Source organism: Salvelinus sp. IW2-2015, unplaced genomic scaffold, assembly GCF_002910315.2.
Source record: "Salvelinus sp. IW2-2015 unplaced genomic scaffold, ASM291031v2 Un_scaffold3946, whole genome shotgun sequence".
NCBI classification, from domain to species: Eukaryota; Metazoa; Chordata; class Actinopteri; order Salmoniformes; family Salmonidae; genus Salvelinus; species Salvelinus sp. IW2-2015.
The window spans coordinates 39,269-49,891 of record NW_019945220.1 but is presented as its reverse complement, the minus strand read 5'-3'; the positions used below and the strand labels follow the sequence as shown (position 1 = coordinate 49,891).

The 10,623-nt window shown below is 43.7% G+C and overlaps 1 long non-coding RNA gene across 1 annotated transcript; it reads right to left on the bottom strand.

Moving 5' to 3' along the window:
* Positions 1 to 95: 95 nt before the first annotated feature.
* LOC112076711 (uncharacterized) lies at positions 96 to 2,116 on the bottom strand. The gene is made up of 3 exons (XR_002895248.2): positions 2,032 to 2,116; positions 1,677 to 1,826; positions 96 to 269 (listed from the first exon to the last, which is right to left on the bottom strand). It is a non-coding gene; the product is annotated as an uncharacterized lncRNA (long non-coding RNA).
* Positions 2,117 to 10,623: the final 8,507 nt, after the last annotated feature.

Sequence of the window (10,623 nt, the reverse complement as noted above, 5' to 3'; positions counted from 1 at the left end):
TTAACCCCCCAACATCGCACACACCACAGTCCATCTCCAACACACACACACACTTCCACCCACAACACAGCCTGTATACTCACATAGTAAACATGTCGGTCCAACCCTCCATGGTGATACATTGGAATACAGTGAGGACAGCAAAGAGAATGTTGTCGAATGGGTGATCCCATAGTTGGGCCCCAGCCAATAGCCTTTACACGTGGTCCCATTAGGACACAATCTGGACGGTAACTCTGTACCGCATGGCAACTCATCATAAATCTCATCTATAGAGGAGAGAGAAAGAGAGGAGGGGAGAGAGGGGAGGGGAGCGAGAGAGTAGGGGAAAAGTGGGAGAGATGAGATTGATTAGAGTTGAAATCAGCATAAGAAACAGGGAAGTGGTGGTCCAGTAAAATAATTGAAGGGATACGAGATGGGCTGTGTCTCAATGTCTTCCTGTACTGTCTGGGGCTAGGGGTTGAGTTGGGATGGCCCTTTGATCTAGGGGTAGGGTTGAGTTGCTGGCCCTTTGATCTAGGGGTTGAGTTGGGACTGGCCTTGGTCTAGTTGGTTGAGTTGGTAGGTTGAGTTGGGACCTGGGCCCTTTGGTAGGGGTTGAGTTGGGACCGGGCTTTGGGCTAGGGTTGAGTTGGACGGCCTTGTTAGGTGAGTTGGGACCGGGCCCTTTGGGTCAGGGGTTGAGTTGGGACCGGGCCCTTTGGTCTAGGGTTGAGTTGGGACCGGGCCTTGGTCTAGGGTTGAGTTGGGACTGGGCCCTTTGGTCTAGGGAAGTGTCTGGGCTAGGGGTTGAGTTGGACTGGGCCTGTGGGTCTAGGGGTTGATTTGGGACTGGGCTGTGGGTCAGGGTAGGGTTGAGTTGGGACTTGGTGTGGTCTAGGGAGTGTCTAGGTAGGGGTTGAGTTGGGACTGGCCTGTGGTCTAGGGGTAGGGTGAGTTGGGAGCTGGGCCTGTGGGTCTAGGGAGTGTTAGGGTAGGGTTGAGTTGGGACTGGGCCTTGGGTCTAGGGTAGGGGTTGAGTTTGGACTGGGCCTGTGGGTCTAGGAAGTTGATCTGGGGTAGGGTTGAGTTGGGACTGGCCCTGTGGGTCTAGGGAAGTTGTCTAGGTGGTGAGTTTGGGACTGGCCTGTGGGTTAGGAGTCAGTGCAATTACTTTATTTGGATCTAAGGTAGGTGTTCGGTCATTAGAGTTTATTTAAGACAGGGCTTGAGGGTCTAGGAGTAGGTGCTGGTCACGGGAGTTATTGAATACATGACTTGGGGTCTAGGGTAGGTGCTACAGTAGGTCGCTAGAAGTTAATTTAAAACATGGCTTGGGCTAGGAGTAGGTGCATGGTCGCTAGTAGTTGAATTAAAGACCAGTCTTCGGCTAGGAGTATTACTTGGTTTGGTAGTTTGATTAAAGACAAGTCTTCGGGTCTAGGAGTAGTGCTGGTCACTGTAGTTGATTAAGGACAAGTCTTCGGGTCTAGGAGTAGGTGGCTTTGTCGCTAGTAGTTGATTAAAAACAAGTCTTCGGGGTCTAGGAGAGGTGCTTGGTCACTGGTAGTTGATTAAAGACAAGTCTTCGGGTCTAGGTAGGTGCTTGGTCGCTAGTAGTGATTAAAGACAAGTCTTCGGGTATAGAGTAGGTGCTTGTCGCTAGTTGATTAAAGACAAGCTATGGACATTACCAGTGGCGATGTCGAAAACAGGTGTGTGGAACTTTCCCATATAGAACTCAAGGCGATGATGGAACATCAGAATGCCACAAAGAGAAGCAGTCCGATCTGCAGCAGGGGGATCATAGCACTTCATGATGGACTTGAGTACCACCTGCAGGCCTGGAGGACACAGTGCAGATGGTCACAGATGAATATAGAAAGAGAGAGGGGGAAGGGGGAGGAAGAGAGAGGAGAGAGGAGAGGATTGAGAGAGACAGAGAGAGTGGGAGGGGATGAACAGCGAGAAAGCAAGAGAGAGCAGAGAAAAGAGAGCGAGACAGAGAGGAAGACGAGTGAGTGATGTCCATAGGGTCCCCATACTTACTGGGAATCCCTGACACCAACTAAGTGGTCGCAGAACCCTGACTGCTCTCAGTGTCCGCAGGTCAAATTCGGAGCCAACCGCCGACAATATACTAAGGAGAGAGGAGAGGAAAAAGTAAGAGAAAGAGAGAGAATTAGAAAAGGAAGAAGAAACAGTGGAAACAGTGGAGACAGTAGCAACAGTGGAGACAGTAGCAACAGTGGGAACAGTAGCAACAGTGGAGACAGTAGCAACAGTGGAGACAGTAGCAACAGTGGAGACGTAGCAACAGTGAAGACAGTAGCAACAGTGGAGACAGTAGCAACAGTGGAGACAGAGCAACAGTGGAGACAGTAGAAACAGTGGAGACAGTAGCAACATGGAATAGGAGACAGTAGAACAGTGGAGACAGTAGAACAGTGGAGACAGTAAAACAGTGGAACATAGAAAAGTGGAGAAGTAGAACAGTGAGAGAGACAGTAGACAGACACAGTTGAGACAGAGAACAGTGGAGACAGTAGAAACAGTGGAGACAGTAGAAACAGTGGAGACAGTAGCAACAGTGGAGACAGTAGAAACAGTGAGACAGTAGAAACAGTGAGACAGTAGAACAGTGGAGACAGTAGCAACAGTGGGAGACAGTAGAACAGTGAGAGACAGTAGAAACAGTGGAACAGTAAGCAACAGTGAGACAGTAGCAACAGTTGAAACGTAGAAACAGTGGAGACAGTAGAAACAGTGGACAGTAGACAGTAGAAACAGTGAGACAGTAGCAACAGCGGAACAGTAGCAACAGTGGAGACAGTAGAAACAGTGGAGACAGTAAGCACAGCGAGACAGTAGCAACAGTGAGACAGTAGAAACAGTGGAGACAGTAAGACAAAGTGGAGACAGTAGACAGTGAAGCATACAACAGGGAGACAGTAGCAACAGTGAACTGAAACAGTGGAGACTAAACAGTGGAAGTAGCAACGTGGAGACTAGATGGAACAGTAGAACAGTGGGAGACAGTAGAACAGTGGAGAGTAGAAACAGTGGAGACAGGAAAACGTGAGACGTACAGTGACAGTAGAAACAGTAGACGTGGAGACAGTAGCAACAGTGGAGACAGTAGAAACACAGTGGAGACAGTAGAACAGTGGAGACAGTAGCAACAGTGGAGAAGTACAACACGTGAGACAGTAGCAACAGTGGAGACAGTAGAACAGTGGAGACAGTAGAAACAGTGGAGACAGTGAAACAGTGGGACGACTAGACAGCGGAGACAGTAGAACAGTGGAGACAGTAGAAACAGTGGAGACAGTAGCAACAGTGAACAGTAGCAACAGTGAAGACAGTAGCAACAGTGGAGACAGTAGCAACATGGAGACAGTGGAACAGTGGTAGACAGTAGCACAGTGGAGACAGTGAGAAACAGTGAGACAGTAAGAAACAGTGGAGACAGTAGAAACAGTGGAGACAGTAGCAACAGTGAGACAGTAGAAACAGTGGAGACAGTAGCAACAGGGAGACAGTAGAAACAGTGGAACAGTAGCAACAGTGGAGAACGTAAGAAACAGTGGAGACAGTAGCAACAGTGGAGACAGTAGAAACAGTGAGACAGTAAAAACAGTAAGACAGTAGAAACAGTAGAGACAGTAGAAACAGTAGAAACTGTGGAACATTAACAAGCGTTCCATTTCAGAGAAAACAAAACAGTATTGCGGTTATAAAAAGTAATAAAAAGCACAGGACACACGCATGACATGATTGTCAGTGCTGTCCGGATCCTTGGGATGTCCCTACCCTAACCTTGATCTTAACTTCTTATGGCTGGGGCAGTATTGAGTAGCTTGGATGAATAAGGTGCCCAGAATAAACTGCCTGCTACTCAGTCCCAGTTTGCTATATATGCATATTATTAGTATATTTGGTAGAAAACACGCAGTTTCTAAAACTGTTTGAATGATGTCTGTAAGTATAACAGAACTCATATGGCAAGCAAAACCTGAGAAGAAATCCATACAGGGTGTGTGTGTTCGCTGTCCTCCCTGTGCTTCCAGTATATCACCATGGAGGGATGGGTCGTCATGTTATGCTATGTGCTGTAAGTGATTTCATTGTAAATACTAATCCTTGTAAAAAATATACAGCACAGGGAACACTATGGTCTGCTAATGTAATACCGATTTCCACACAATGTATAATTCATTGGCAACACATCTAGACACAATGTATAATTTACAGTCCACATCATATTCTATTCCATTCCTTCCAAATGTTTGGGAAAACACACGCTAGTGTTATGTAAGAAGTATGGAAATGGGCAGGACTGGTATTTGTGGAATGGAACCACTTTTAGATGCACATTTAATACATTGTTCAGCTCTGTTTGTTTGATCTCATGTCTGTCTGACTAACGTCCTGTCTGTCTGTCTGACTAACGTCCTGCCTGTCTGTCTGACTGTCGTCCTGTCTGTCTGTCTGACTAACGTCCTGTCTGTCTGTCTGTCTATCTGTCTGATTAACCTGTCTGTCTGTCTGACTAACGTCCTGTCTGTCTGTCTGACCTGTATGTCTATCTGTCTGTCTGTCTGTCTGATTAACCTGTCTGTCTGTCTGACTAACCTTCTGTCTGTCTATCTGTCTGTCTTACTAACTAACCTTCTGTATGTCTGTCTGTCTGATTAACCTCATGTCTGTATGTCTGTCTAACTAACCTGTCTGTCTGTCTGTCTGTCTGACTAACCTCCTGTCTGTCTATCTGTCTGTCTTACTAACTAACCTTCTGTATGTCTGAGAAAGAGTATGGTGAAGGAGAAATAGATCATACGCTAGTGAATTATGTATAAAAGTATGGATATGGCAGGGACTTGGTATTTGGAGGAACGCCTTTAGATGCAGACATTTATACATTTTTTCAGTTGTTTGTTTGATTCATGTTGTCTTAAGCGTGTGTTTGTCTGTCGTTTGTCTAGTGTTGATAACTTTGTCATTTGTTGATTACATTGCCTGGGTCTGTAGTCTTGTCGTGCTAAACTGTGTCTGGCGGTCTGATTAACTGAGTTGTTGATTAACTGTCTGTCGATAACTTTGTTGATGACTAACATGTTGTTCTGTCTGATTATGTCTGTCTGACTATAGCCTGTTGTTCTGATAATGTTGTTTGTTGTAGTTTTTAATGACCAATTCCTGTTGTCTGATTAACCTGTCTGTCTGTCTGCTGTCTTGTCTGTCTGACTACCTTCTGTAGGTCACTGAATTACCTGATTTGGTGTCTGTTGTCTGATTAACATTGTATGGTTTAATTACATGTCTGTCTATTGGTCTGTCTGTCTGATAAACATTCTTGAATGTCTATTGTCTGACTAGCTCCCTGATCTGTATGTCTGTGTGAATTACCTGTTGCTGTCTGACTAACATGTCTACTAGGACTAAACATCATGCTTGGTGGGGTCTAGCAGTGCGTTCAATGATATATAACTGTATGTGATAATTGTCTGAACTAATCTCCTGTCTGTAATGTCTGTCTGTTTTGTCTTTGTAAGCCCAGGACAACTCATTTGGTCTATTGTCTATCTCTTCCACAAGTCAAGATGTTGTCCTATTTTGATTCTGTCTACTTGAGTAATTGCTGTTTATATCTGTATATTTCGCAGTTTTAGAAGAGTTATTCTTCTCTTCAGAAGTAAATGATGGTGTGTCTTCGTTCGAGTAACTTATTATGTCTGTTCTCAAGTTGAGTATGTTGTCTTCAGAGTAATGATGTCGGTTTGTTCACCAGAGTATGGACTGTAGCTGTCATACCAGAGAATGAGTATGATCTTGTCTCATTCCAGAGTAATGATCGTCTGTCTCCCTGAGTAAATTCGATGTCGTTCTCAGAGAATGATGTATGTCTGTCTCGTCCAGAGTAATGAGCTGTCTGTGCATGTTCTCAGCCAGAGTAATGATGTATGTCGTCTCCGGTATGATGTATGTCTGTCTCTTCAGAGTAATTGATGTATGCTGGTCCTCCAGAGTAATGATAGTGAGGAAAGAATAGCATGGAACTGGATTGACTGAAATTACCCATCATATGTGTCTTTTCATGTTAAATAGGTGCTGGGTGTATCTTTCAGTGTGTACGTAAATAGCACCACCTGTGAGTGTTTGGTGTAGTGTGTATGCGTGGGTGTGTTGTGCTGTGTGTAGTGGGTGTGTGTGTTGTGTGGTTGGTGTGGTGTGTGTGTGTGTGTGTGGTCGTTGTGTGTGTGTGTTGTGTGTGTGTGTGTGTGTGTGTTGTGTGGTTGTGGCGCTGCGTGTTAATGACATTCACACTCCTTCTAAATTATGCGTTCCCCACCCCTTCTCTAATGACTGGCCCTCTTATCGCTCTCTAAGCATACCCTGACCTATTCTATTACTCCTCTCCACCATCTCTATGTAGCCTGGCCCCCATCGTGTCTCGATGTGCAGTACACCGCCTTTCGAGCATAGATAAAGAGTGCAGAAGTCCCTCCTTGCTCCATCTTATTTCCTCTTCAACTCCCATATACTGTACCTACTTAATCCCTGCTATGACTTCACTTCCCGATGTCTATTATAATACTCCCAGTTGTATCTCTACTCTAAACCAACTCTTCTAATAGGGTTGATCTTCTCTCAACTCTCTAAATTATACCTAACCACTAATTTCTAATACTAGTACTCGCATAGCTATATCAATACTAACACACTACACCCTCTCCTAAATATTCTCTAGCTCCTCTCTATATTCCAACCCTGTACCTCAATATCCGTCCCACTCTCCTAATCCTTCTCCTTCTCTGGAATCTCACCTTATAAACAGAGTCTCCAGGTCTAGATCTGACGTTTTCTTAGTATTCCTATAGAGTCTTTAAGAGTATCCAAGTTTTCAAAGTTATCCTGGATTCTTTAAGAAGTTATCTGGATTTCTTAAGATGTTATCCCCCAATAGTCTTTAAGAGTTCCGAGATCTTTAAGAGTTATCCATAGTCTTTAGAGTCTATCTGAGACTACTAAAGTTTGGTCTAAAATCAGTCTTTAAGAGTTACCTGAGATTCTTTAGAGTTCTCCAATAGTCTTTAAGAGTTATGAGAGTTTCTAGAGTTCTATCCAATAGTCTTAAGAGTTTCCCTGAGATTCTTTAGAGTTGTATCCAATATGTGCTTGAAGAAGTTAGGCTAGAGATTCAATATGAATTACCAATAGTCGGAAGGTTAAGAATAGTATCGTAAGTTTACTGAGATATCTGAGGATATGTATTCTAATCAGCTAACATGATTGTCCTGATATCTCTTTGGAGTTTTCCCAAGACGTTCTTTAAAGTCACACTGATTCCTATAAAAGTTATTCAAATTGATAACTCTGATAAACATCACGCAGATATTTAAGAGTTAACCCACATAGTTTTAAGTTATCCTCGAGAGTTCTAAAGAGTCTCCCAATATTAGTCTTAAGAGTTACCTGAAATCTTTAGAGTTATTCCAATCTCTTTATAAGTATCCCAATAGTCTTTAAGGTTATCTGAATATCTAAGAGTTATCCCATAAGCTCTTTAAGATTATATCCCTGAGTTCTCTAAGAGTTATCACTAATCTGTAACAAGAGTATTAAACGTGTATACTCTACATCTGTAACAGTGTTCTAAACACAATCTCATCTAACCGATAGCCAAGTGTATATGAATGGTCTTAAGCATATAAACATCCTACTTACGAACTCCCTGGCATTGAAGGTTCAGTTCTAGAGTAGTGCATCTAAAGTGTATTTTAAGCACTAGCTACATCTGTAACATCAACTCGAGTTTCAATGAGAGAGCTGGCGATGTTGATTCAACTCCAATAGGACAGTTATTATGCAGCGCGTTTCATGGAGAGAAGCGGTGTGTATGGTCTAAAACTTCGCATATGTGACAGGTCATTTCAATCCGGGTCTCACTTCCTCAACGCCTACCTCAATCTGCATCAATGTGATGAAATCCCGTGTATCGCCCAATTGTAGTTACGCTAATCTCGAGACAGGTAGGGAAGACACCATAGCCAGCACACACGTTAAGAGACCCAAACCCCTAGCTTTTATTGCGGCCGGCAAGCAGGGAGTGCATGGAGAAGAACGTGGTAATCGATGGCGTTGGCTGAGGGAAGCTCTAAAAAGGTGGATGCGCTATTCTCATTTCACATGGTGCCTAGAAGATATTAGAACAGAGTATTTTACCCTGCTGTTGTTGTGTGTGTGGTGATGTTGACGTTGTGTTGTGCTGGATGTGTGAAGCTGTGTGTGTGTGTGTGTGTGTGTGGTGTGTGTGGTAGGTGTGGTGTGTGTGTGTGGTGTGGGTGTGTGGTGGTCAGGGTGGTGTGGATGTGATTGTGACTGTGCTGTGTGCTTGTTGTGTTTGGCTGCAACATGGATGTAGTGGTGTGAGGTTATGGTCGCTCGCAGCAAGATCTAAGTTGGTATGTACTAGATATATAAGTGTGTGCAGTAAGTGATTGTGAATGTGTGCACAACCTACAAAGAGTTTTGCCAGATGTATGAGGGAGTGGAATAACGTGGGAGAGTACCTTAAATTGAGACGAGCACCCGAGCAACAAGATAAGAGAGAGAGCTAAACCGGATATATCTTAGAATGGATCTGTAACAGCAGGTAAGTGTATAATACATGCACGACAACTGTTGGGCCTCATCTTTACACAACTGTAAACGTTCTCTTAAGAATATGCTTTAACTGATACAAACTAAACCTACATGATGTCGATGTTCGACTCATAAGTATCGTCAGGAAAGCCACATTCGTTCTTAGGCTCTCAAGATGAAAGGACAGTGTTGTGAAATAGTCACAGTGAGGTTTTGTGGCACTTCAGTGTATGGGATAGAAGGGCTACGTTCTTAACGACTGGAAGTGTGAATTCGGGAGATGGTATCCAAATAACCAACTGGTTTCCATGTGTTTTGGTATGCATTCCATCTCTCCTTTCCGCCCTTATATGAAGCGTTCTGTGGTGAAAGTGCAACGGCATTATTGGTTTCTACAGAGGAGGTCCTTCGAATGAGTGAGTGTAGCCATTTTTACCGGTGTAAAATGGTTGCCTTAGTCTATTCAGTCACGCAGTGGTGGTGGGTGGCTGGACGGGAAGAGATGAAGAAATTAGTCACAGAAGAAAGTGTAATGAGAGAAATCATTTGGCATTGAGAGAGAGTACAGAAAGTGTAGAGAGGAATCATGTAGGTTGAGAGGAGGACAGAAGTGTTAGAGAGATTCATGTTGGTTGAGAGAGAGAACTAGAAAGTGTATTTGAGAGAATTGTTGTGAGAGGAGCAGACAGAAAGTGTAAGAAGAATCATGTTGGTTGAGAGAGAGACAGAAAGTTAGAGAGAATCATGTTCTGTTAGAGAGAGAGACAGAAGCTGTATGAGAGTATCATGTTGGTGAGAGAGAGAACGAAATGTATGAGAGAATAGTGTTGTTCGAGAGATGAGGACAGAAAGTGTATGAGGAATCGGTTGTGTGTGGACGAAGAATAAGTCAATTTTTGTGAAGACACCAGATTCATTCCAATGGTCGGCTAGATTCAACATAAAGCCATAAATCTTTAGGCATTCCGTTCCCCCTCTTCCCACCCGGGACTCTACACCCCCCCCACCCACCCCTCGCGCCCTACCCATTTTGTTAGTTTTTTAGGTGAGTCGTTAACTCATTTGGTACATAAAATTGCCCCTCCGTGCTTTTTCCCTCCGAGAGTTTTCTGTATTGGCTTGTGTCATATAAAGTGTATGGTGATGATGTAGTCCACTTAAACACATATTTGGGGGTTAAATTCTATTATGTATAGAAATGACGAAGAAAGAAAAGTTGTAATGGGTTTCATCGCGATTGCTGTACTGACATGGTTTTGCTTCCAAACAGTTGAGTGTATAGTCGAGCTCTTTTGGTATTGTCACATGCGTCAAATACAACTAGGGTAGACTTACTGGAGATGTTTATTACACAGCCTTAAAATGCGCTCAAGAAATAAGAGTTAATAAATATTTACTAAATAAGTTAAAGTTTTTTTTTAAATTGATCATATCAAAGTAAACACAAGGGTTTCGTCCCGAGTACGGGGGTAAGGGTTAGCACGGTCATTGTAATGTGACTATGATATGAATAATATGAGGAGTAGCAGCAGTGTAAACAAAGGGGGGTGTCAATGTAATAGTCTGGGTACCATTGATTAGCTATTCAGCAGTCTTATGGTTTGGGGGTAGATAGCTGTTAAGGCGCCTTTTGGTCCTAGATTTGGCGCTCCGGTACCGTTGCCGTGCGGTGTGCAGAAGAGAACAGCTCTGACTGGGTACTGGCGTCTTTGACATATTTATGGGTTTCCTCTGACACTGCTAGTATAGAGGTCTGTGATGTCAGGAAGCTTGGTCCAGGATGTAAGGGCCGTAGTTACCTTCGGTTTTTTGGTGTCACAAGGATAAGTCAGTGGTCGGTGGAATATCATAGATGTATTATAATAGACGTCGAGAAAACGAGGAGAGCGGTGAAAATGCAGGTGAGAATAACACTTGGCGAGTTGAGTAGGAGGGCCGTCGCATGGCGTTGTGCCAGTAAGTCTGGTATTATCTGGCTCACAACGGCTTTGTGAA